The 27,882-nt window shown below is 40.2% G+C and overlaps 1 protein-coding gene and 2 long non-coding RNA genes across 4 annotated transcripts in view; 2 read left to right on the top strand and 1 right to left on the bottom strand.

Annotated features, from left to right (window-relative positions):
• Positions 1-2,150, bottom strand: part of ZFHX4 (zinc finger homeobox 4) — a 152,098-nt gene extending 149,948 nt beyond the window's left edge. For both annotated transcript variants that reach the window (XM_052703155.1, XM_052703156.1), the window contains exon 1: positions 1,817-2,150. The gene's annotated coding sequence lies outside the window, so the exon portion shown is untranslated. The remainder of the gene's footprint in view (positions 1-1,816) is intronic.
• LOC128090688 (uncharacterized) overlaps positions 1-27,882 on the top strand; it is a 289,733-nt gene that overhangs the window by 243,983 nt on the left and 17,868 nt on the right. The gene's annotated exons all lie outside the window — the stretch shown is intronic.
• LOC128090689 (uncharacterized) lies at positions 17-27,871 on the top strand. Its single transcript, XR_008211062.1, has 3 exons — positions 17-171; positions 24,266-24,411; positions 26,053-27,871. It is a non-coding gene; the product is annotated as an uncharacterized LOC128090689 (long non-coding RNA).

Below are 27,882 nucleotides of genomic sequence, written 5' to 3'. Positions count from 1 at the left end.
TGGTACCTAAGGAGGAAGAGGAGGAGGAGGGTGTGTTATTGAATGGTGGCTAAAGCCTCCTCGGGACGGCGCTGAGGTGAAACGGGCTGAACCCGACTGCTGTGCCTCCTCTCCCGGTTGGACCCGGTGCCCTAAGCAGCCGAGGAGGGACCCCGGCCGCCCGGCTCGCAGGTAACAAAAGAAATACCAACCCGGGCGTTTGCTGCTGCTGCTGCTGGGGAGGCTGGGGGAGGTGGGGGGCAAGATGAAGGAAGGGAGGAGTGGAGGGGCACCGCCGTAAGTTGGCATCGGATGGGGGAAAGTTTATTAGTATTTTTGCAGGAAATTTCACGTATGGCAAGAAGGGGAAGCAGGGACGCGTCTGCCATTAGCCGCCGTGATGGGAAGGGATGCACTTGATTCTGGCACGAGCAGTCAGATAGGGCAGGGATCGAACTGCCTGCTCGCTGTTTATGACCTTTTTCTCTCTCTTTTTTTTTTTTTTTTCCCCTTTTGCTTGGCTGTTGTTTTCCTTTTTTTTTTTTTTTTTTTTTTTTTTTTCCACCCAACACCTCGGTGCTCGGTTTAAAACAAATAAATAAATAAATAGAGTCCCGTCCCGCAAAACAACCGTAGTCGTCCCCCCCTTCCCCTCCCCCTCCACTCCCTTGCAAAACCCTCAGAAAGGCTGCGCTGAACACAGCCGGCGAGGAGCCCTCCCCGCGGCGCGGCGCGGCGCAGCACAGCGCGGCGGGGATGCCGGGGCTCTTCCAGCCCCCAGCCGGCAGAGCCCGCAGGCAGCAGCCGCGCATCCCCGAGGCAGAGGGGCCGGGTCGCTCCGCTTAGAGCCGGGCCGGGCCGCGCGGTGAGACTGACAGAGACAGGGCGCGCTCCTAACGGGCTTCGCTTCCTCCGGCTGCCAGAGCCAGTCGGCAGTGCGGTCCCACTGCGCTCACACACACACACAAACACGCAGCCGCCCCTTGCTCTGCTCCTGAGAAACCTATCTGCAAAATAAAGGGGGGCGAGGGGGGGGTACCCCACACCTTCACCCGCACACACGCGCTCGGAGTCAGGGTCCCCATTGCCCTGCTGGTATCACCACCACCCCACCCCACCCCCCCTCTCCCGAAAGCGAAAGTTTGGGAGGCCGAGGGGGGTGGAGATGGGAAGGAGAGGGACGGAGGGGGGCGGGGGGGGGGAGCCTTCGGAAAGCACCTCAAAGTTTTGGGGGGCCCGAGCTGCGGGACGGCAGCGAGAACCCAAAAGGGGCGGCGGACGATGGGTTCTGACAGCCGGAACGGCGCTCCTCATCTGACAGTGCTTCCCCCCAGCCCGATCTCCCAGACAAAAAACGAGCGAAATACAAAGCGAGGGACACCCCCAGACCCTCCTGTGCAAAGTAAACAGGGTCCCCCGCTCGGTCCCAAAGTTACATCCCGGAAAAAAAAAAAAAAATCCGTAAAGCAAAACAAACAAAAAAAATATCATAATGCACAAACAAACGTATCCCCCGGAATAGGAGAGAGAGAGAGAGGGAAAGAAAGAAGGGAGAGAGAAAAAGCAGCCCCTCCTCCCCAAACGAGAGCAAATACTGTACCTAAAAATGGGGAAACAGGCAGAAAAAGGGGGGAGAGAGAGAGGGGAGAGGTACGCGGGATGCGGGGATGTGAGTGTGTGTGCGTATGTGAGAGAGAGAGAAAGAGGCACGGAGAGAGGAGAGAGAGAGAGCGAGAGCGAAATATCAAAGATTGTGCAAGATCAGCCTGGAAAGATAATCGATACTCGACCTAAATTTAACACAAACTACTCAATAAAAGTTAAAGAAAAAACTTACTTTCCATTTCCCCTCGCAGTTCCTACTGGATCTTCGCCTCTTTTTTTTGTTTTGCTTTATTTACTTAACAGCTGATCACATCCAAGTAAACGAGAGAAGGTTCATTAAAAAAATCATAAAAAAAAATAATCCTCCAACTTTATTGGGTGAAAATAAAAATGATTGAGCAAGAAGTGGGGGGCATGGAGCGGTCCTTTGGGGTCCGGGAGTTGTTAAAGCATGTGCCGACCGCGGTCTCGCTGTTTGGTTGTGAAGGGGTTGGGAAAAGGAGGAAAGGAAATGAAAATCCGATATGTCTTTATTCTGCTAATTATTATCGTTTTAGCCCTGTTTAAAAAAATGGCTGATTAAGTTGAGTGCGCATGTCTTTGTGTGTCTATTCCCGATATGCACTCTGGGAATGAGAGAGAGAGAGGGAGAGAGAGGAGAGAGAGGAGAGAGAGAGAGAGCGAGGGAGCGAGAGGGAGAGGGAGAGGAGAGGGAAGAGGCGAGGGAGAGGTGTAATTAGTGAGGTGATCAACATTCTCCGGGCTGCAAATGACGCGCAGCCCCGCGGCCGGGAGCCGGAGCGCCGCGGCTCTGGGGCTGCGCCGGGGCTGCGAGAGCCGCGCGGGCAGCCCGGAGAAGAGGGGCAGCGGAAAGAGCTCGTGGATGCAAACACGAGTCTGCAAACTTCATTAGTAACACAGACACACACGCACAGGCACACAAAGTGGATGGCTAGGGAAAATTAAAAAAAAAAAAAAAAAAAAAAAAAAAGGAGGGGGCAGACTTGCTCTTTTAACTGTTGGGGAACTTAAAAGCAACGGGTCCAAATTAATTATTCCGTCAGGGAGATATTTCTTTCTGGCTGGCTGTTTGTCTTTCTCCCTGCCTTTCTCTTTCCCTCTCTTTTAATGGGGATTTAATGAAAAATATATGTTTGCAATGGGGTAATGAACGTACAACACAACACCCCTGTAAAAGGAAAGATACTATATCTGAGATAGGGGATATCTGCCCATACTGAGATAAAGAGGAATTTATTTACAAGCACACGCACACGCATGCACGCACCCTGCATCATATTTACACACATACATACAGCCCGCATGCATCCAGCGCACAAAGCACAGCGCAGTTTATTTGGTGGCCGCCATGTAATTGCTTGGAGAGATCAACAAAGTAAAAAGCAAAGCCTTCCGGAATATACAACGTCAACTGTAAACAGCCTCATCAAAATGAAGTAAATAGCAGCCAAGGGAAGGGGGCTCTTTGCATACGGTACATGTGTCATGCATATAACATGCACCATCTTCCACTTTCCCTACAAGTATTGATATTTTATCAATATTTTATCTCCTATATTTTACCAGATACCTTTCCTTTTTCTTTCTTTTTCTTTTTTTTCTTCTGCTTTTTTTTTTTTTTTTTTTTGGTGTATGTGGGGGGGATTATTGCGATGAGAACTGGGGTGAAACGTACAGATGTCATTATAAATCGGAATCTTCTACAAATATTTTCTTGCGTGGGATTTAAGAAGATTGCTTCTCATTTGAAAATCTAATTATCTTAACCTAATACTGCAGATGTGAATATGACTGACACTTTCATTAAAAGATAATTAACTAAAACTAGGAATAGACATACTTTAAAATACCCCCTACTGAAGATAAAAACATGACTATTCAAAGAGCATCCGAACGCACCGCAGGAACACGTGCGGCTTTTCGATAATGCTATTCCAGCCATGGTTAGACCAGAACTGGTCTAAGCCCCAGATACATGCCAGGGATATTTACAGCAGAGAGGACCCTGTGCAGGTGAACCATAACCTTGGTGCTGACATGCCTTTGAAGTTCGCCATTCCTGGGCCACACGTCAAAAGGTTCTCATAGGCCTTAAGCACCAGAAGCCAGCAGGAAGGTTTGATCACAGTCTTCCATTAAGGGCACGCACTCACAACAAGGAACCAGTCCAAATCCAGGTGGCAGAAAGCTGCACCTCTCCTGGCCCTGAACCCCTTGTGCCAGAGGAAGGGTTTGCGAGCGTTGGAACAACTCTAAGAGGAAAATCCCCACCTGATGATGAATGAAGGCTGCCCTGAAGGAAGCACAGGCCAGTGTCAGGGAACTGAGCTGCTAAAAGCAGATGTTTAAGGTCAGAGTGAAGGTCCTGATAGTTTTGGAGGGGGAAAAATAATAGAGTCTTTGGAAAGGGAAGGGAAAAAAAAGACATAAAAAATGGGCAGCCTGAAAGTGCGGCTGTTCCAGGGCCAGAGCCAACGGAGCAGGGTGCGTAGAGCAGCCCTACACCAACCCACAGAAACCTCACCTCAAACTTCAGGGAAACCTCCAACTTTGGTAACAGTCAGGGGCACCTGAGGGTTCTGGAGAGCAACTTTGTTCCTTTTTCAGACCTCACCTAAGTGCTGCACCAGGTCATCGGTGACCAAAAATCAGGGAGCACATGTATGCAGCTCGGCGCGAGTCCTGCTCCCTTTGAAGGCAGTAAGGCAACCCAGCGGTATTCTGCATCCTTGTTTACAGGGTGGAAAAAAAAAATGCAAACAAAGAGGGAAAATGAAATCTCTGCCACCAGCTCCTAGTTATCTGCTGGAGGGGGTATGATGGAAAGGGGCTTTTATGCTTAAATTGTAGACAGGACGGGACTGTGAGATAGAAGGATGCATTGTCCATTCAAGTGCATGCCTGAAGGATGGCAACACATTTCCTAAGACTGGAGACAATTAAATACAATGTGATGAAGAAACACCTGAGAACAATACATCTATTTCAAATTCAAGCGAAGAAACACGTATACTTAATGTCAGAGAAGAATAAGGAAACGAAGATAATTTAGTTTTAAAGTCGTCCCCCCGCACCTCCCCCACCACCTCCTTTATTCCTGGTGCTTTTTTCCTGGTGAAACATCAATATCATTAATGTCATTAATGTCAAAACACCAAACGTCAGAACAGTCAAGTCATTCTTTTTGGGCTGCGGATTTTTTTTTTCCCTTTCTCTCTTCTTGGAGGGGGTTATAGGTTTATGGTGTTCTTGAGTTACAGCTGAAGGAACAAAGGGGGGGGGGGGGGGGGGGGGGAGGACACAGGCAGGAATTGCAAGAGGAGAGTCCACATTTTTCAGGGTTTCTTCTGTCACTGTTTACTGTCCTTCCCAACGTTTTAAATCTCCTCTCTCTTTCTCACTCTTTCCCTTTCTCTCTCCCTAAAAATAGTAAGCTGTCGGAAGGGGGGGGGGGGGGGGGGGGGGCGATAGGGGGGGAGAGAGGGGAAAAAAAAAAAAAAGGCACTACGGGATGTTAACAGTTTAGAAGAAACCCGGGGATCGCCACGTAGCTAGGAAAAATCGAAGAAGGTTAATTCCGGGAGGCAGCAGCAGCAGGTTTGTGGGATGTGATAAGAGCGGAGCGCGGCGCGGGTTGGGGGAGGCGGCCGAGGGGGACCTGGACCCGCGCGGCTGCGGTGCGGAGCGGAGCGGAGCGGTGCGGGCCGGCGGGCGGACTCCACGCGGCGCGGCCCGGCCCGGCCCGGCCCGGCCCAGAGCAGCGCGGCGCGGCTCCCGCTCCCCTCTCTCCTCCCTCTCTCGCTCAGCTGATCACCCCCGAAGACTTCTCTCCTAACCTCTCAGCTCCTCTCCTCCGGGCTCAGCGGACCCCCCGCCCACCCTCTCCGAACTTCTCCTGCAGGCACCGTTACATCACGTTTGGGGATTTTTTTTTTTTTTAATTTTTTTCTTTTATTTTTTTTTCCGAGGCTCCTGTTGAAACCACAAAAGCTCTGATAATGACGTTACGTTTCAAAGAGAGGAAAGGGGGAGAAAAATCATAAAGAGCCCAAACAAAACAGCCCGCTCTGTCCTCCTGCCACCTCCAGCTCAGCCCTAAGGAAAACTTATTGGCCTGGCCAAGGGGAGCTGGTGCGGGCCGGAGCCCGACACTGACCATTCTGTGATAGACAAAGAGATCCCAGCCCGGAGCGGGCTCTATTACACCGCGTCTCTCCGCCAAGCTCATTTCACTCCCTAAATCTGAGCTGCGGACATACAGGGGCACAGGATCTGCATAATTACAGCCGCAGCCGCTCCCCTTTTTAATAAAGCGACATAATTCTCTAATAAACGTCCCCTTCCCCCCACCTCCTCCTCTCCCCAGACCCCAGCCCAAGGGAAAGGGGATCCGTGTCTTTTGACTGCGTTCCCTAAGTCTATAGATGAGCTCAGTTTGAAACGAGGTATTACAAGATTGCAGCGTTACAGACCCTTTATCTGAGGCACAGACACTTTCAGATCCCCAGCCCCCACCGCCTCTCCTTTTTGTTGTCTCTTCTCCTCCCGGGGGCTATTTGACAAAGGCACTGTGTTAACTAACATTTTTGTTTAACTCAGCAACTTCTTTTCAAAACATACTTAAACCTGATAGCAATCTCTTGTACTTTTTTTTTTTTTTTTTTCTTTTCCTTCCCCAAGATGAAATTGACTCTGAACCCAAGGCGTTTGACTCTTATTAATTATTTCTTTCTTTGCAGGTATCACTTATACAAATCTATTGTTAATACCCCCTCCCTCCCCTCCCCCCCGAATAAACCAAACACATTCCGGTACACACTATAAGGGAACTATAAGGGGGGGAGGGGGTGGGAAACGGGGGGTGGAGGGAGGGCAGAGGAAAAGCGACCCCAAATCCCCTCTCCGATTCCTAGAAAGTTTTGTTCGCGAAAGAAATAAACTAGCAACAAGACACCGCGGTACGATCGTGCCCCCGCTGCCCCACGTTTGGCATTCACCTCCCGCAAGTGCGCCCAACGAGCGGTCACCTAAGACAAAAAATCACACCCGAGCATAGCACAGACACCTCGATAACATTCTGAACTAAAAGTGCCGGTCCCGTTTGGCTTTTTTTTCTTTCTTTCTTTTTTTTTTTTTTTTTTTTTTTTTTTTTTTTTTTTTTCCTGCTGTTGTTATTTTGGCTGGAGCCGCACAAAACGCGCACCCGGACGTTACTATAAATAAAAGCCTCCCAGGTCTGAGCCTGCTGCCGGCGCTTCCTCCGCAGCCTTAACAGCCCTTTTTCAGCTCCTTTCTTGGGCAGATCGCGGGGATTAAATGCCCTGAACCTGAGCTCCTGGCCTTGGATGGGAAGGGAAAGAAAAAGGGAGAGGGAGAGAGAGAAAGGAGAGGGTGAAGGAGCCAGGCGCCCTCTGGGCTTTCAGAGGTCAGCGCTTTGACAGCGCTCTGACCTCCCTCCCCTCCCGGCAACCACCCCAGTGTTTATAAACAAAAACAGTCAGGACTGGCCCCAAACAATAGCAATTCACCAACTTCACAGGCACTTCGCTCGCTCTTATGCAAATCGAGGAAAACGACCGCTTACCGCCGCGCTCCCCCCCATCCCCTTCAGAAAGCCCAAGAGCATATTTCCAGCGGTGATATATCCAAGGGAAAAATTTTACATTCTCTCCTGGAAAAGGACAAAAAGGGACTTCAGAAAGCAAACGGTTCGGGTAGAAAGGCAGACAAAAAGCGAGAAAAAGCCAATAAAACTGCCGATCTTACTGCAGAAAGAGGAAAGTTATGAAATATTTATATCTAAACCCAACAATCCACCCTGCCAATAAAGCAGGAATCTTTGTTGTGCAGACAATATGCTAAACTACCTCTGCGACAAACAGCGATTATAAAGCAACCAGCAAAAGTTATTTTCGCCCAAGGAGCCAAGTTTTCAAAGAAAACGTGTGGATTTTACAGCTAAATAAAAGCCACCACCTCTGTGTTATCCGTAAAAACTACACATAAATTAAAAGCACCGTTAAAAGAAAAGAAATCCTTCCAGCCAGCAAGCAGCACATCTGATCTGACTTACAAAAAAAAAGTATAATTAAAACCACCTTTAATTACAAAAAGCAGCGAGTGAAAGCTAAATGAATCAATGCCTTTTCCCCAAAATGTTGTCCGCCAAGGTACAGCACTGACAGTCCTATAGTCCTGCATTAAAGCGTAACTGAAACTCTACAGTTCAGGAATTGATTACGCGATAAGGAGAAAAAAAAAAAAAGGGGGGGGGGGGGGGAAAGAAAGAAAAAAAAAGAAAGGGAAAAAAATAAAAAAGGTCCTAATGATTTTTCAAACTTTTGTTTAAAAATGATGAAGATCAGAAAAGGTTGGAGGAAAAGTTAAAGGAAATGTACCTCAAGAGAAAAAAGACCATCTCCTTTTCTTCTTTGTCTATCAGTCTCCAGTTAAAGCATATGGAAAATGTTTTCAAAATGCCTAGATTTGGCACATTGTCATTGCAAAGAGAGGAGCGCAGTGATGCTGTTATAGAAAATGGGAAATAAATTCAGGATTGGGTGCTGCCTCCTTCAATGCGGATTTATCTAAGTTTAATTTAATATTCCGCAATCACTGTATGATCGCATATAATTCACCAAGATTTTTAAGGGCTTTGCCTAAATACGCTGACCACAGGCACAAAGTAATTTATACAGATGATTTCCTCCTTTTATTCGCGTTTATTTTTCTCATTAGAAACACTTTAAATTGCAACTGTAAATAATAGAAATGATAGAATATTAGGTTTGGGGGGAACAGACGCCCAGAGAAAGTATTAGCTTTATTAAAATCATTCTGAACGTAAAATCAAAAAGCACAAAATGGTTGTTTGTAAAACACTAAACCTTTAATCGATTTATTGGCATTCTGATCGATTAGATAAACGGAAATCTATGGCAAACATAAAAGCATTTAAAATATTTTCCTCTCATTTATAAACAAAACTTTTCTTTTCAGTAGAAAAAAAAAATGATTATCAAACGACTAACAGGAAATTCTTCAGATATCAAATTACGATAATAAAATTATTTCCACATGGAAAGGGATAATGACAATGATGATAGTAATTATAATAATGAATAATTCAACAGCCCTTTGACATATATGGAAGAGCCTGGTTCAAAAACAGCTTTTGAAGGGGGCTACTTTTAGGGGATTTTTTTTATTTTTTTATTTTTAATGAAATTGAGTTTGGAGGCTGAGATGCTCAAATCAAGTGACAGTTTGGGTGCAGCTGCTCGAGTTGCGTTAATTCTTTTCTGTATTTTTCAGGCGGGAGAGCTCACTTTGACATCAGCCTCTAAATTAAGTTACCGCTTATTAGCACAAAATAAGTATGTTAATACCTATGTTACTCCTGAAACGGGGAGACCAAACGGGCGCCTCCACGCCAAGGCGTGGGGATGGGGACCCTGAACCTTTTAATTTAAGCAGCTCGCCTGGCTCGCAGTGCACTTCCCAGATTACAGCAAAATTCTGCGAGCAATAATGTATTTGAGCATTTAAGTGAAAGAACACAATTTATTTAGGGGTGGAGGGTGAGAAGCTGCAAGCCGGAGAAATGCAGCAATCAGAGCTTGTGGCATTCTGGCTGCGCGAAGAGGAAGTGTTGCTGTAACGGGTATTATGTTTATTTGATAAAGAAAATCAATGAAAGTGGCTGTAAAGTAGTTAGTGAGGCGTGTGTTTGGGACTCGGGTTGAATAGTGACTCCAGCGGGCTGGTCGATGAGCTCTAAGAGCTCTGGAAATCCAACCTAACCCTCGGAGTGAGCTCTCTCATTCAGCGCTGCACCTTCCCCGGGCTGGGAGCTTTCAGCCCTTGTCTCCTCCCTCTGCCTCCTTCTCTCTCTCCCCACATCCCTCCCTCCGTCCCTCCTTCCCTCTCCCCCACTTTTCCGCTCCTGCCTTCTTTCTCCCCATCCGCTCCCACCATTCCCTCTCCCTCTCCCAGGTTGATTCGTTCTTCCCAATCTTTCCCTTCTACTGGCTCCCACACTTTCAGGCTCTCTCCCCATCTCTGCCGTGGCTGTTTCCTCCCCATCCAGCCGCTCCTCGAAGTTTCCCTGCGCTCTCAGAGCCTTTCTCCTCCCCTAATTCCCTCCCTATCCTCTCAGGTCTCCGTCTGTCTAAGTTCTCTCCCAGCCCTTTTCACGTCTGTCCTCACCAGCTAAATTCACCTCTTATTTTGGATTGGCTCCCCCGGCCATGTGCTATCTTAGTAATTATCCCTGCTCATTTCCCCCTCGCACGCCCATGCCGGGGAGATGAGCGCACCGCTCTCTTTCCTCACTTGGGATATTTTAAACATTGGCTCATCTTCAGCGCTGTTCGATTCGAGACCTTCTGCAGCTCTTTCCCCCTCTTCTCCCGCTAATCTTCATTCCCTCTAATTTACCACAGAAATGTTTCTCCTCCTCCTTTTCATTTCCTACTTTACAATTTCCTTTGGGGTTTCTAAATAAGAGTGAGTCCTTTGCGTTTCCCTACCCCCATGTCTTTCACTGTTTCTCCTCAGCTATTTTATTTACCCGGTTGCCAGAGGAATATTTCTTTCCCTAACAAGTTTATCTCCCTGTCCTTCTGCCCCAGTCCATTAAAAAAAGAAAAGAAGAAGAAGAAAAAAAAAAAAAAAAAAAAAAAAAGGAGAGAGAGAGAGAAAGGAAGAAGTAGAGCTTGTGGCTCTTTTCCTGCGAAGTAACTTGGTTTCAAACTTCTGGTTTGGATTATATGTCATTATCTATTTTCCCTTATCACATCCCCCGTTGCCCTCCCCGCCCCCCCTTCGCTAATAACATCTTTAGTGTGGTCAATGTTAAATACGGCAGAGGCGCTTCCTCCGCGGCTCTCTGCTGGAATTCATTACTCGCCCCTCTCTTCCCACCGCGCTCTCTCTGCGGGGCCCGGCGCGACCCCGCGGAGCCCCCACCGCAACCTCTGCTGCCTCGGGGATGCGCGGCGGCCGCTCCGCTTCCCACTGCCGCGCCCCCGTCCCCGCCCGCGGCCGCCGGGCAGCGCCCCCGAGCCGCGCACACAGCGCTATGGCAACCCGCCTCCCGCCGTGCGGAGACTGGCCGCGGCCGTGCGCTCCCGCGGGGCCCAGGCGCGGCGGAGCGGCGACGCCTCAGGCTGGGGCGGCCCGCAGAGGGGGAGGCGGAGGAGGGGAAACCCGGCTCGACCCCTCCACCCCCGGGCCTGGCAGGTGCGCCGGGAGATGCGCGCCCTGCGCAGCGGCTCCGCGCTGGAGGGCGCAACCTGTCCAGCGGTGCGTGCCCTTCAGTGGAGTCCTCTCTGCGGGGAGAGGTCACCTCCCCGGCCTTCTACCTGCCACCATTTGTCTGGAGTGGGCGTGCTGAGGAGACTGTTTTGCCCTTTTTTTTTCCTCCTTTTTTTTCACCCCTTTTGGTCCTTTTCCCTTATTGTGCAGTGATTCTGTGGAGTGAGATCTAGATGAAGGGTTCTCTCTGGCCGAGCCACTCGTTTGCTCCCAGCTATGACATATGCCATGTGTGTATTGCCTTTGTATGGCCCTGGTTGGGCCACATGCCCCTAGCCTGCTGTTTATTGCAGGATTTGCTTTCTGTGTTTGTAGTGAATAGTGGAATAAAAAAAGCATTGCAAAGGGTACCACAAGAGCTGATGTGTCAGGCCTTCTCTGGGTTTTAAATAAACCTTAATCTGGGGAAATGGTTGTTCCAGGTTACAAGTCTCTATTCTCTCCTTTGTTTCATTATTTGGGTTCTGTTTTGTTCTTGTGATAGTTCTTTTTAGAGGAAGAAATACACTTTATTAATTTCATCCATGTTCACTGAAACATTTTCACTGTATTATGTATGGTATTGTATGTTTAGAGTCCCTTTTCCTCTATGGGTTAGATGCACGAAGTGAACAGAACGGGCCCCATCCTGCCAGTCACTTCTCTGTGAGTGAGCCCAGGGCTGCTGCCGTGTCCCTGCGGTCAGGGCTGCTGTGTCCTGTGTTTTATGCAGTGGTTCACCTGCTATGGGCACCTATGGGGATACTCAAACCGAAATGTGTCTGCAGCTGTTGTCCCCCCAGCTCATACAATTCTGGCTTACTAAAAGCACCCTGCACAATTTGCGAGCTGAGCTCCGATAGCGATAACTTTCTGCTTTGCTTAAATGTGCTTCAGTGAGGAACGATAGCTTTAGTTTATATGTTGCACAGTACCAACATAAGCATAGAATGGAAATGAATATCTGTGATACTTCCAGACAAAATGCAGTCCACAAACAAGGCAAACAATACCATCCCAAAGTCCTATTAACTAAAAAGCCAATGCAGAAGCATACATTTTACAAATATTTGCCCAGGAACTTAGACTGTTAAATTCTGTCAATATCACCATCACCCCTGAAATTATTGCTCACCTATATTCACAGTGACCCCAAATTGTCAGAGAGAAAGCCTGCCAGCTGTAAATCCACACGGGGCTACAGCGGGATTGCAATTTATTATAAAGCAGAAATGTTACTGAAGGGAAAATTGGTGCCTATTCCCCAGCCCGCACCTGAAAGGTACACTTTCCAGAAATAAAGGATCTTCCAGAGGATTGTTTAACATTTTTTGTGAGATAGTGTCATTGTATTAGGCAGATTATGTTTGTTCCATATTCCTTTTAACCCACTACGAATAGCCTTTTACATTTTGTTTCAAAATGAAAGGGACTACTGAAATTCAACAGCACCTTGAACTAATTGAAATCCGTACCCATACGGCAGACCTTGTGTGTGAAACTGTATTACAGAATAGTTGAGATAGGGAAATTCCTTTCTCTTCTTCCGAAAATGGTCTAGGGTGTAATAACCTCCTTTTTCTCACTGACACATCTCTGATTCCAAATGAGTGCAGAAGTACTTCTGATATAATTCAGGAGAGGAAATGAAGGACAAATAACAAACTAAATTTAAAAGTGCGTTTTGATAATTTGGAAGGGAAATATGAAATAGGTGCGTTTCTGGGGATAGCTTGTATACGACATGGAAAGAGCTTATTTTAAACAAGTGTGTCTGTGCATTCCTTCGGAGGACAGTGTGTATGCTGTAGTCAGAGGCATTGGTTTTTCATCTTTTGGTCTAATAATTTTCAACAGAAAATTGTTGTAATATGAAGTGTACATAAATTCAAAGATCACCTGAAATGTATTCATAAAGGTAAAATCCATGCCAATGTCTAAAATGCCACTGATAATGAAGAAGTATCTGTTAAAGATCTAATTGTAAAAAATAGGTAAAACATATCAACATTTATTCCCCAGTAAGTGTATGTATCTATACTGTTGCTAATCTGCGTACAAAACGGGGAGCACTTTTCCTTTTCTGCTCATTTCTGGTGCCAGTGTTAGTAACAAAGACAGGAAGCACATTCCACTCTTTTATCCATAAAATCCTGTAAAATCATCTCTTCTCAGAGACATCTTTGGAAATTAATCAGAGTTTCAGCAAATACTTATTTTAAAACTGGACAGATACATCATTTTCCTCTTTCTTTTTCGGTAGATGGTTGTAAGTGCTGACTGATGTGAGGCTCATCTGTAAAAAGACTGAAATAGAAGAAAAGAGCTAGAATGTTACAAGACAGCAAATACATATTTTTATACATGTGCTAACCATTTGGATTTTCTTTTAATTGGAAGCGTTCATAAATTATAAAATCCCACTGGAGTCAGTTAATAACAAAGTTAACTACCGACAGGTAAAACGCTGTTTTCTGAGTGAGATCCTCTTCAGCCACACAGGCACTTCACATCTCTTTTGATAGCATAACATTATCCAAACTTTTACTTGGGGAATACTGTAAAAATAATGCATACCTGTGTATCTGTGTGTGTGCATTCACAAACACATAGAGATATTCACCTGTCCCCTGTTCACACAAAACTGTTTGTCTATTGCTGTCTATTTAGATGCATGCAGAGGTGTGCTCAGTTTTTGGTTCTGGCACCGTAATTAAGGTAGCAAGATTCAGACGTGTTTTAATGCTGAACTTTCAAAATTTAACATTAGAGTTCCTGGATCATCTACAACAGGATGGATACTGTGTTTATAGAGTTCATTCTTGACCTTACCTGAGTAAGTACTTTAACTTAAAGTATGAGATGCACCTAGAGGGGTAATACATTGAGTTTAATAGGAAGACAGTTAATAACCTTTTTTCATCCTCATGCACTATCAATCATGGCTGTCACCAGTCTGCTGAATCAAAGCAAAAGTGTTCTTCACAGATGACTGATTAGAAACGCAAAATCACAAGATCCATCTTCATGGTCACTTTTATTATAGTCATTTTTAAACTGACAGCAACCTGCTCAGTTTCAGCAGACTGGGCATCACAAATAGTGTCACTCAGTGCAGCTAAGCATGAGAAGATGTTGGCTGGATTATACTTAAAAATAATTAGGCCCAAAGCCTTTTGTGGTAGCAAGAAAAAGGATTTTCTTGGTTCCAGCCCCATCTTTTCAACACCCGTAGTAGCCTGTTTTTTGTTTTTCTTTCTTTTCTTTTCTTTTCTTTTCTTTTCTTTTCTTTCTTTTTTTTTTTTTTTTTTTGTTTTTTTTTTTTTTTTGTACAGTGGGTTAATATTGAAAAATATTTTCATCCCTTTGCTTTTTTGGAAATGAATCAATTTTTGCTATCCTTGAATACAATACCTTTTAAACCTTGAAAACAATATCTTTGCTGCTAATGCAAACAGTTTTGGTAGAACCACCATTAAGTGTAGGATTAACATTATGTGCTGCTATCTGTATCATGGTGAGCTGTTGGTTTCCAAGCTTCCGAGCAATATTGCAAAAGCTAATTGTCTTGTTAACTAGATTTGTTTCAATAATGCTGTCCCCATTCAGATAAGCTAGTGAACAATTAAACAGTTAAAGGTTATTTATAAACTAAATAGGCTCCAGAAAATTTTAAATCAAAATGGTGTAGGGCAGAGGGAGAGAGAAACAGAGAGAGAGAGACAGCTCAAGGGAACACAAACACTGCAAGTTGTGCTCTGCTGTAGCGTTACTGAAGTGCATTGAAATGTATTCAGTAACATTGAAAGATTAAAGGATTTTTTTTCAATTTTTATTTTTTTTAGAATTATGGCAGATACTGAGCTCGCATCATGACTTAGAGTTTTAAAATTTGCTAAGGTAAATTGTGTATGTCATCACCAACTCCAAAAAGTGTTTTTTTTTTTTTTTTCTGCAGAAGGATTTGTTCCTTAATGTTTATTAAAACCATTCACTATGCTTAATGCTTCTTAAGCTAGGTGAGAAAACAATACATTCTGATTTGAACTTTTGGTTTAAGGACTGATGGATTGACAAGACAGCCACGACTAATTGCTGAATTAGGAGGAAGCTAAGTAGCCCCCTCAAAACACTTCAAAATCTTTTTCTTTTTTTGTTAATTAAATTCCATTTCACATTGTGAATGCAAAACAACACATTATAGCAGCTGAGCATCATTTTACAATTACCTTTAGAATTCCAGTGAAATGTTGCATCAGGTTTGCCATTTAACTGGAAACCCTGAAGAGTTTACAAACATCCAAAGGTTACTGCTAGACCAGATGTGTCAGCCTGTGATTTCTTTAATACAGCTCAAAGGACTTTAAGTCCTGTAAAAGGCAAAAACTTCCCTTTAATTCGCCTTTGCTAAATATGAGCAGCTTCTGTGGGTCACAGTGTTGGACCTCTCTAGCAGAACAACTTGTGGTGCTCCTTCCCACCCTCATCTCTCAAACAGGACAAGACTTTTGTTAGGCTGGGCCTTCCAGAAGACAGTGCTGTTCCTTCCTACCTTCAGACCTCATTCCTGCTTTTCTCACAAGGCCACATACACACACAGCAGTAGGTAGAACAACGCACTACAGCTCACTGACCCACTACTCACTGTACTGCATGTGTTATTAAAACTATGTAACATGAAAAGGCACACCACTGCTTGTGCCCAGTTATTTATGCTGATGTATTTACCCTGAGCTGGTCATGCCAGGAGAATATCTGTAATTAAAGTATCTTTAATAGTTCTGTGATATTTCTACAGACTACATAAGCAGCTATAAGACCAAAGAAGGAAAGCAGGAAGTTTCATGTCCAGCTGAGATTCACATGCTCTGTAAACAGTTGATGCTTTTTTTTTTTTTTTTTTTCCCAGTTAATGTTTATCTTCAGGATATAATTAGCATTTGATGGTATAGTCTCACGTAGAGACTCCATGTTTGTTGAAGTGGTTTTAACATGCATTCTGTTTTCTGATGAAAAATTGATACACTAATGCTGACTGACATCTGTCTAACAATCAAAGGGGCTGAGTATGTCTGAATTTAAATTTATGAGCATTAACCAAAAGATAATCAAGCAGAGAAACTAACAACGGATACTGATATATAACATATTAATATTTTAATAATGATGCTTGGGGAGAAAGACAACGTTATTTAATTCATCTTTTTTTTTCTCTTTTTTTTTTCCTGTTAGGTATTTTTATTAGTATACTCTCAATACAAATAACTAAGGAAAGTTGACTGTAAATTATTCATGTGCATTTTTTTTGTGTGTAGTAAATACTTATTTTAAAGAAACCCCAAGATTTGAAAATAGAAATAACAAGATAAACAACAAAGTGATATGTTTGTTCAGGCTACAAATACTTCCAAGTTTCAGCTAGTATGTTGTCCATTCTCCTCAATATTAAATATTACTTATCTACTTCCTAGGGTTTGTTCAAGCCTCATGGCCATTTTAAGACAATATGGAATAGGTGATCAGTACAGCTGAAATTAAGCACATAGTAAATCCATATATCTCCAATAAGGATTGTAAATTAGATGATCAGTGGTAAGAGAATTTTCCCCCCCAATGTCACAGAGAAAGCAGATACAGACAATACTTTTTACAAATATTTTTAATTCCTTAAGAGAACAACTAAGGAAATCTAATTCTGTGAACTTTTGGAAAGTGTATATTATTATACTATGTTACTGTACATGCCATACCTTCCAAAAAATGCCCTACTTACTTTATTGCTCATTGTATGCTTATTTACTGTGTTACTAAGTTGCTTATCTACAATTTCTGTTACATATTAGTATGTATGGAGTTTAAAATTCCAGGATTTTTAGAAGCAAGATTAATAGTATTTCCAACTATAATTCTAACTAGTAATTTTTATTATGATTGAAGCAAGTATTCACATATTTTTTTCAAGTTCATGCTTTTTTACAGGAGATGTTACAATAAAACAATTATTGCATATTTAATTATTGAATGTATTTAAATGTTGCATGAAATTTTCCAAGATATAAAATATTTTATGTAATAAATAGGTAAAGAATTTGCATTTACTTTAGTAATTTGTAATATAATTGGAAAAGAATTGTAGTTAATGGTAGATGCATGTACAGAAGACAGCAGCTGAAGGATAGCACAACTTTGTTTGTTTGTTTAAATAAGTAGATCTATCCAAGTAATTAGACCATAAAGCATCTGGAAGAATTCTCTTTCCAATGTCACTTATACTAAACATATCTACACCCATGGAAATTAGCCCCCCAAATCCTCTAGCAGCAAACACGCAGCAGTAGACACAAACGTTAGGAATTCCCATGCCACACCTGCCTTTTTGCTGCCTGAATATGCAGCTATTTTTGTCCTCACTTCATTTTTTTTCCATTTGATTTCTGCAGTGTTCCTTGCAGGAGCTTAGAGAAGGCAAAAGGCTTTTCTATGAGTAGCAGGTTGCAATAAATGTGTATATGTGAGTGAGAGTGTGTGTGTACGTGCATACGAAGAAGTATTAGGAGGGTGAGACTGGCCATCTTTCAGCATCTCTCTCCTACCTTGGGCTCAGCACCTCAGCTACTACTCACAGAGCCTTAAAGGGAAAAGAGCAGGGAGCAGAGGCCATGAGAATTGCTTTTATTTTCTATCCAAATTATCAACATTTAGAATAAAGCCTATTGCCAGACATTGGTATTCTCAGGGGATAATGAAGTAAAAATGTTTACTTTCCCTCCAAAGCATATAGATGAGTATCAGTAAGTCCGGGCAGCTGCTCATTGGATTCTTCATTTTTGCTTTCCCACTTTCTGAAATATCAGTCACGTATTATAAAATAAGATTTCTCATTTTGGAAGGATTTTTTTTGTTGTTGTTGTTTTCAGTCTTTATTACCCCAGACTTCTTTTTTGCTTCCTGGAAAAATATAATAGCCATGAATTCTTATAGATCATCCATGAATTTTTCTTTATAAGAACAGAACATTACAGCAAAGGTGCAAGCATTTCCTTGCAAAATAGAGTAAAAGCAAATATCTTTTTTTCAAAAATTAAAAGTAATATATATATTATTGTCCAGCTGCCTAAGGATGCACATAGAAACTGTAGTATAAACACTATGTGCTAAAACACACTAAAACATGAGTCTGATACAGTTAGAAAACATCAGGAGAGATATCTCATTTATCAAGTAACAGGTTCAGGGATAAGCACATAAACTTTATTTTTCTTCTACCTCACTTTCAGAGCAGACTAAGAGATAGTCTGGATCATAGTCTTATGGGCTAAAAGGAAAATATTATTTTCATATAAATGTCCAGTGAGGATTTTAGAGCACTGCTGTGGAATGCAAAAGGGGTAAAAAGCATTCCCCAAATTTCCTTATCCTGATGATGAAAGAATACTTTCGGTGTTACAGTAGGGTTTTTTTTTTTTTAATATTTGATCTTTCTTTGTAGTTTTTATTCTAACTTAACTGTATTTAGGCTGTTTTCATCTTTGTAAAGCAGTAGGTTTTCCTTCTTTGTAGGCTACTCTCCCATAGTGCATCTTAGTTTAATTCATTCTTAGCAAAAGAAACACCCAGGTTCAATCTGGAGACCTCCTTCCAACATAATTTAGCTAGACCTTTTTTTAGTAAAGGTTTTCTGGTTTTCATTTTCACTTCATATTCTCAAATAAAAGATCCTTTGTTGTCTACCATTTGATTGGCCTTAATGAAAAACACTCCATTTTAACTTAACAGTATTTCCCTTTGAATTTATTATATTTAAGGACACTGTCAAAAATCAAGCATTTAATCTCAGGTTTTTATACTTAAAATTATATTACTATCATATGGCTCAATGAGGTGATGTAAAAGTATATTGAATTGATTTCAAAAAGAAAAGTGAAAAACTAGCTTCATTTTAATATGAAACTAAATACTATAGCTAATGTGCAGATTGGGTATGGTAGTTGACTTTAAAGACTAACATGTGACAGGGTGCCAACAGCTGAATTGTGCAGTATTGACTAAATGAGGTTCACTGATTTGTATTGAGGCTAATATCTTCTTTAAACAATTCCGTGTAAATTGTGCGTATAAAGTCATTGGAAGCTATTTCTCAGGACAGCCTCGCTAGCTAGCTACCTGCTGGAGTGAGGAAGATAATCAATAGAAAGAAATAGAGCTGAGCATGAGACTAGGAAGCTTCAGAGCAGTTAGTGCTGATAAAAGTAGATGATGTCAATATTTGGGAATAACACAACTCAAGGATAACAGACAAAAGAGAAGTGCATATGTTGTAGAGTGTTCAAACAGGGGCAGAATTAATGCATAAGTGGCAGATGTTGCCCCAGGCTGCAAAAGACATTATTTATTCCAGGTATTGTTAAATTCCTAGTGAAACACCACTGCTCAATGTAGTATATTAAAATTATATCTAGCAATGAGGAGTCAGGGTATTTTTTACATGGCTAGAAATTCTCAGCTATAAAGAAGCTGATACACTCTATTGATACAGAGCATTTTCCACATTATCTCCTTGACCTCAGAAGAAAGAGCCTCTGTCACAAATGAACACTGCAAAATCAGCGTTCAGCGCTCTTTAATTAAATGAGCATTTAGAACCAATATTTAAAGTAGCAACAAAACCAAAATGGAAGAGCATAATTTGGCAGAAATAATATTTTTCCCTGTAAGGATGTAGACATCCTTGAGTGCACTCTCTATGCCCCCCTTTTTGTGTTTAAAGATTACTGAAACAAAAAATTCCCAGTGCTCATTCAGGATTATAATAGGATGAATGCTTTTAGCTGTAGTGTCCTTATTGGTAGTGAAGTATTGGTATATTTTTGCTAATTTAATAGTAGAAATCAGTTTTCCTCTTTCTGTCAGGCGATGAATTTTTGTTCTTCTATGCTGATCTTTCTGTTGATGTATTATGACATAGTCTGTCAACATGAACAGATATGTGAAAGGGAGATTGGGTGACTGAGACATGCAACCTGAATATGGCTTCTCTTGAATTTTAAGCATATTATCGTGTTTGGGTACAGTCAGTATAAAAGTAAGACTAGTTTTTTTTTCTTTTTCTTTTTTTTTTTTTTTTTTCTTCTCTCTATTTTGATGTAGTTTAAGTGAAAGCAAAAGAGATGGACTTTGACAAAGTCCTAAACGCGGAGTAAGTGTGATAACTCCAAAACATATGCATGAGAGCTAAAAAAGCTTTCACGTCTAAGTTAATAGCCCTTTAAAATGAGTGTTTGCACAGCACCAAAGTTTTTGCGTAAGAACCGATTCAGGCTTATCTGATTATTAAATACTGCTTTTAAAGAATTAAATGATTCCACAAGGTTTACATGGTTTTGTTGTCACAGATGTTTTTATTGTTTGGTGTTAGATATCTGGATTACATCAAGTAGGTGATTACTATATCAACTAAAAAGGTCAAGTTCCATACTTTCTATTTCAAACCATCATAAAGAAACCTTTCTGTAATGACACACATGTCTATACTGTAGATCTCTCCATACTCACTTTAAAAAGGCTTCTATCTGACATATGACTTCATGTATAAAATTTGTATTTTGGTAATTAATACAATGTTAATATTTAGATGAAAGATAAATACTTGTGAACTCAAATAGTTAATTTTTCCTCTGCACATTTCTCATTAAAATATTGGTATTAATCACTAAATATGCAATTTATAGCACTAAAAGTTACTGTCATTTAGAATGATGTGCTATAAAAACATTAATATACTGCTCTTTTCAGGTTGCTGTTATTTAGTTCTGATATGTACCCTCTTAAAATTATAGTAATATTCTTACTTTAATACTTAATTCCAAATAAATCTTCATTTCAAATAAAGCATGCATTTTGATTTGGGACACAGTGAAAAAATCTTTAAAGATATATACATCAACTAATTTGTTAATCTTGTGCCACTTTCAGCATTTGTCACACATATAGACCAGGAAATTGGCTCCATCTCATTCTACCTCTGTGTTGAATTAAAAACCGCTACTGCAAAGAAGAGCATGATGTGGGGAAAGAATAAATTTAGTTCTTTCTTTAGTAATGCACATATATTTCCATACATTTCACATCCTAAGGGAGCCTGTGAACGCATTCAATAAATACAAAACTGTAAATCCAGGAAAAGGGAATTTTTATATTATAAATTTCACATAGGACTTTAGTCTTAAAAGATCTAAAATTATAAATGTCACTATGCTTTTATTCTTTTGTCAAATACAGGATATGGAAAAAATGAAGGCACTGGTATTGGTCCTTGGTATTTCTGAGAATATTAGATATTTTAGAACAAAAATATATTCAACAACACTTGAAGATTAAGAAAATATTAGGTATGTCCTGCCAAACTAGTTCCACCTTACATATCCTAAAATCAAAATCATATATGTAAGCATTTATATGGAACAATTGACTATCTTCACCTTATATATTAAGGTCAGCAAAAAGAAGAGTTTATGGATAAAGGGCAATAATAAAGAGGTAGCCTTTAAACATGATTAGTTGGTGTCTATTAAAGATGTGTTAAAATGAAATATATACTGCAGATGAAGGAAATTACTAACTCCTACTGGGATGATAGACTTGCTATACGTGTATTTCACTATACCTTTAAAATATTTGCGAATTTGACTGCATTCTGAAGAGACAGAGCAATGTGGGAGATTTATGAGGGTCTGACGGAAATAGGGCTAGGAAAGATTATGGCATACTTGTTTAGAAAAACTGAGAACTGAAGGTTCCTGATTTACACTGACATATATCTAGATGAAACTATAGTTTGCAAATTGCCTAGAGGAGCTATCTTTTATTAAGTGTTTGATGGGTACAAAAATGCACATATCTATTCTAAAACATTCTAGGAATACTGATACTGTATTTGCAAAAGCAATTGTCATGTTTTAAGATTTTCTTAAATATTTTTATTTTTACAGTCACTTTACCAGTCCTGTTCTGACCGCTTGTGCCTGCTGACAGAACCCATGGCTAGGGAAGTTGTGCTGCATGATTTGGAATTCTAGGGATAGCGGTGCGCTGAAACACTGGCTGCACTACAGCACTAGGAGAGGTCAAACTGCAGCCTAGTGCTTTTTATCTTTTCAAAAGACTACTAACATTTTGGACACAGTCTATGTCTCCACAATTAGAGACGGGAAGGTGGATGTTGTAATTACTGACTTCCAATATTAATGCACTTCCAAAGGCTGTTAAATTTAACACTGAGTAGCAATGTCATTACTTACATTTATTTTGAAATCAGACAAAGAGTAACAGATAAGGTGTACAGTTTTACCAAGTGCCCTAAGACTTCTTGCACAGAAAGCCTGAAACATTGGTAGGATTTGTCAGCTTCTCAGGTCAACTTCTACTTGTTTCATTCCCACTAACCCCAGGTGGTTGACATGTCTAAGGTGGGTGGCAGGCTGGCTTCACACTATTATTTTCAGTACATTAACTTCCTCTTTCTTTAGGAGCTGTTACATTTTAATCTTATTTTAAATCATTATTATCATACTGGAAATTTGTATTAGTCAGTTCAGTTCTTCTTTCATAACTCACATTTTATTAATGCAATTAAAATTGGTATTTACTGATGCTTCAGGAACAAAATTATAAATTTAAGATCAATTTAACAATGGATTACGTTACACTTTCTAGTTCTGTCAGCATATTTTCAACCCAGGTGAATGCATTATAGAAATATTTGGCAATATTTTGCATAATAATCTACCTATTAGGTGGTAAGATTTGTCAAGATCATAGGTACATTGGTTACCAATTATATATAAGTAATGTTTTTATTTATTTACTTCTTTTTTTCACACACAGATGTTGAAACAGTATTCAAATATCAGCACTTTTAAAGATCTCACTGGCCTCTAATAATACTCATAACATAATAAACAGTATTTGTTTGCTATTGTAAGATTTTTAGTTGCCCACACAGGAAAACAAATTTAAGATCGGACAACTATTTACACTTTCCTTATGGATATATGTTCAGCACACTGACAACTTTACAAAAGTATTTCCACGTTATAGCATAATACAAAGATTTCTACATTTGTGATTAGCTACATGCACTAAAGAATTTTTCAGTAGCTAGCATACTTTTCTTAAATTATTAGCTCATCAGATCAGGGCAAAGATGCCTGGATCTTTCTGAATGTTTGCATAGTGCCTAGCATAACATAATGCGTACTAGAATATAAGGAAATAATTGGCACTTGTTAGTTATAAGCAGCACTTGTTAGCATAGGCCTTCTAGCATGCCAACAAGCAATTAACCTCAGAATCAGTCAATCACCTTTTCCTGGTTAACTCACATTACACTTTGAGGAGAGCTGCCATCTTCTTGTGGAAAAATACATGTAACAGTGCCCTTAACCATGATGTGAGTTCTAGACCAGTGTAGCTGGTCTATTCAAAAGAGTTCTTATTCAAAAGAGTTAGAGCTTTCTAAATAGGAGGGTAATTAAGAAAACTATTTTTCTTCCATGACTGTAAATTAGGAGTAAGTGCACTTAATTCATTGAGACTGCATCTTTGTAAAACTGTGGCACTGAAATCAGAATCAATGTTTTCTTTTCGTACCTAAGAGGTGAAAGTGTAGTACTGTACGTAAGTCAATCAAAGTAATGACGTTGCTTAGCAATGTAAATGCAAAAGAGAAGATTGCTGATGCCAAGAAATTTGCACCCACGTATTGCATCTGTCAAAGAAAGGGAGGTTGCATTGCAACTGCAGTGCAGTGTGGAATCAATGCCCTAATTAGTGACTTCATCTCTATTAGATATGTCTGACTTAAGAAAATATCATGAGGTTATTTATCAGGTTATCATTACTAAGGGTGGCAAGAGTACCTTTTTTTCATTCTTTTTTTTCTAAGATGTGGCAAATGCCTTCAATTCATTTTTTGGTAGACATAGCTGACCATAAGAGAGTTTTATGTGTGTTTTCCTTGTATAGATCAGATAGATTGATAGAGATTTAACATGATAATTTTTGCCTGTTTATTTAAGAATGGTTATTGTGGAGGTGTGGACTTCTGAACTGTGTGATTTAAGGGAGATCACTTAATTACAATAGCAGGAAGTAGCTTCCATAAATGACAACTTTTTTCTTTTCAAAAGTCCACTGAAATACAGATTTGACACCTGTATGAAGCATTATTTTTAGAAAGAGGGAGTGGGACACTTTTTCTCCCTTGACTACCAAAATGACATAAATATCATTTCTTTTACTTTTTCTGTGAATTTTGTGACTTGTGCCTTGGTGTGTGACTGCGATGTGCATTTTTTGTTGACAGATGCGAATAAGATATAGAGTCTTAAATAAAAATGTGCCTGATCCAAAAATATGCAGGATAACTTAAGGAAAAAAAGAAAAAGTGGACTCACTGTATTCCTGGTCATTTCCATGTGGGAATAAACAGATCAACATAGAATAGTATAGGTAAGTGAGTGATGGAAACAAAAAATAAGAAACTTGAGGACTGTAGGATATTTTCACACTGATCTGAAAGACTCCTACATGTTCAGTTCCAAATAAATAAGTCTTCCAATTATGAATTGGAATCTTTCCAGATCAGATAAGAAAGCTACAGAATAGGAGCTTCCTTTTTTTACTTCACAGAAGTTCAGTTACTATTGCTTAACATTCTCCATCTTTCATGGCCAGAATTTCTCTCGGGAATGTTTTAAAAATGAAATCTTTAGGGTTTTTTTTTTGTTTGTTTTTGTTTTTTTTTTGTTTTCTTTTGTTTTGTTTGTGTGTGTGTGTGTGTGTGTGTGTTGGTGTGTGTGCTATTTTCAAATAATCACTGTAGAAATCCTCCTGAGGAATATTCTGGTCTCAAATTGCTTTACATTGGATTAAGTTAACCTTTCAAATTCTTATTGCTGGTTGGAAATTACCTTAGTGTTGTTACTCACTTTTCAAATAAAATCATAATTATTTATGAAATAGTAGTTTTAAAAAATATATGTATGCTTAAGTAAATCTTTGAATATGTGTTTTCTTTTTCTGAGTATGCTGTAGCTAAAAACTGCAATTTTCATCTTGTCTTGATATTCTGTCCACTTTTCTTGGTCCTAGAATCTATGTCCTCAGAGATGTTCATAAATCAGCATTGTTAGGGAAGAAAATGTATGTAAGGTATAAGAATATGAAACTCTCTCTCATGCCAGTGCAGAAATACAAGAAGTTACTCTATTTACAGCAGAATCATGTCTCAACATGTTTTTGTATTGTTAAGGAAACTTCATGGTGCAACTGTGGTAGAATAAGAATATATATGAAAATCAGGTTTCATTGTATATTGCACATAGTTGACACATGCCACTAGATAGAAAAAAGGTTTTAGGCTATATTTCTTAAAATATTAAGCAGTTTTAAGAGCTCTTAAATCGAAGCTGTATTATTGTTAATAAAAAATTTTGGTCAGTAATCTATGAAGGAACATGAAGAAAATCTAGTAAAAGTATAATCTTGTGAAGTAGTGAAGTAGTGAAGAAAGTGTCTTCACTGATGAAGATGAATCTTCGAGAATGTTTGTTTGGATACAAAACATGTTTCCTGGGAGTACTTTTGCTGAAGTAGCATTATGGAGCAAAATTATGATGATCATTATTTATATAGACTTATATTGTTAACTCATAATGTGTTGTGAGCACTGAGAGTTTGTTAATTTTGTTTTTTTTTCTTGTTTAGAGTAACTGATACATTTTCTCATATTTTTTACTTGCAGATTTACAGAGATAATAAGATATCTCTTTCTTTGTTCTGCCTCGATAACAGTTCTATTGCTTTTTTGCCTAGGGAGCTAGAGAGCAGTCTTGGTCATTTAACTCGTATCTTCGGCATGTCCATGCAGTGCAGCACATTTTTGCCTCTTGATTATTAAAACAGGCCATAAAAATCCATTTTAAATGGTGACTTAAGAAATGCATCCCTGTCAATAAAGTAGAATTTGTAGCCTTAGTCATCTTTGATGATTAAAATATATGGTTGCATAACCTCAATTAGTATTAATTATTTATTCTAAGTGCTTTATTCTGATATTTCTGTACTTATACACACGTTTTCTTTTCCTAGGTACCTTTTTAATGCTGAAATGGGCATGCTAATTGTGAACTGTGTGGTCAGAAGCTCCTAAAATATTCAGTAACTTATTTACTGGAATTTAACAAGCTGTGTACTTCAAAGCTTCTTTCACCTCTAATTATGTGCATAAACACTGTGAATTGTATTGCCAACTTGAGATTTGGCACAGTAGCAGCAGTGCTGAAGCAGCCCCCGCCACGAGGAAAGGTACAAACATGGGCAGGCGACCTGTGATGGGCCAAGAGACCTCTCTTACCAGGATTTGCTCACGGTTATGCTTCTGGCAACTGACATTTCCATTTTACTCAAAGCTCCTACCTTTGTGTCATCAGACAAAGCCCCATGAGTGGTGGCAGAGCAAACTGTAGCCTTCATTCTCAAGTTCGAAGAGGAAAAGTTATTTACATGCCTAAATCGCAGAACACGCTGTTCAAAGGTCACTCTGTTACTTATTGTTTTTAACCACTAAGTTTTTCAAAAAGTCTATAAGGAAAAAGCACATATTTTGGGCAGAAGCATTTAATTGGTTGCTTTCTTGTTTTATTTTCCTTTTCTTATTGTATGATCTGATTTTTGTACTACCAGAGGAACGTTGAAGATGGGATGCTGCTGTCATTCCTCACCATGAATGATTACTTAAAGGGACCATCAGAGATTGCAAGACAAATCTCTGACCCTCTTTAAGATTTTTATGTTCTGAAAAGGAATGACCTTTAATTGGTTAGGATTTTGGAATTTATGATGTAAAGAAAACTATTGATTCCTGTGATGACTGATCCTTTACTGTTTTTATCAGACTTTCAACTGAGCATTTCATTAACATTATTGTTTATGAATTTAGGCAAATATTTGTTTATTGCTGCACTGCCATTTTCCCCCACCCCATTTTAGACATATTTTCCTGAATGTGAGCTTGAATTTAGCAACAAGCAGTCTGATTTCCAGAAATGTATTGTTATCAAAGTACTCTCTACCAAGATATATGAATGGTGATATTAAGAGAAAGCACAAATAGTGCCTTTATTCATTCAGAGATGAAGCACTGAGAAGTCAAAGTTATACAGCAGAAATGAATAAATGCAGCTCGAAATATTTTTGTATTCCAAACTACAAGAGCAACTCAAACAATAAGGATAACATATAAACAAACAAACAAGCAAACAGAAAAGTTGGTTGATTTCCTTAAAAATGTTTGGAACTTAAAAGAAACTTTAAAACTTATAAACAAAAAGAGGAAAGCTGTCATTTGACATGGTGATTAAGGCAGACTGAAGGACTTGTCTCAGAGGCTGTTTATGCTGCTATCGCATGGCAAAACTGTGTGGGGCATTTAATCTCTCTTAGTTCTCCTGCTTGTAAGTAACAAGCTGAAGTAAGCATTACAGCTACTTCAGTCTAGTGTTGTGCAATATTCAGATGTTTCACAATACAATAGAAAAGTGTGTCACAGTGTACTTAAAAGTTGCCTGTTAAACTTCATGTTTTTGAGATAGAAGAAAATTTTGGCTACACCTCTTGAAAGAGCTCATTTGTTAAGGTGGTGGTGGCAGCTTTAAGCTTCTCTGAGATATATTTTCTTATTGGTTGTTTGTTTTTTAACTGCTTAATGAGCTAATTTTTGGTATCACGTGTGGAATATGTATGTCTCCTATGACTGACAGGAAGGATGGTTTCTGCAAATAAAAAATTCTCTTTTAGGAGGTCCTGTGATCAGTGGAATTCTGTCACCATCACAAAAACATACTTAGCATGGCGTGTATTTCCCATTTCAGCTAATAAACCTAACATCTTTGTCTGGCCAACATCTCAAGCCTGTTTGCT

This window comes from Tympanuchus pallidicinctus, unplaced genomic scaffold, assembly GCF_026119805.1.
Source record: "Tympanuchus pallidicinctus isolate F22 unplaced genomic scaffold, pur_lepc_1.0 scaffold5, whole genome shotgun sequence".
Lineage (NCBI taxonomy): Eukaryota > Metazoa > Chordata > Aves > Galliformes > Phasianidae > Tympanuchus > Tympanuchus pallidicinctus.
Note: the sequence above shows the minus strand (reverse complement) of the source record. Positions and strands in the feature narration are given on the sequence as shown.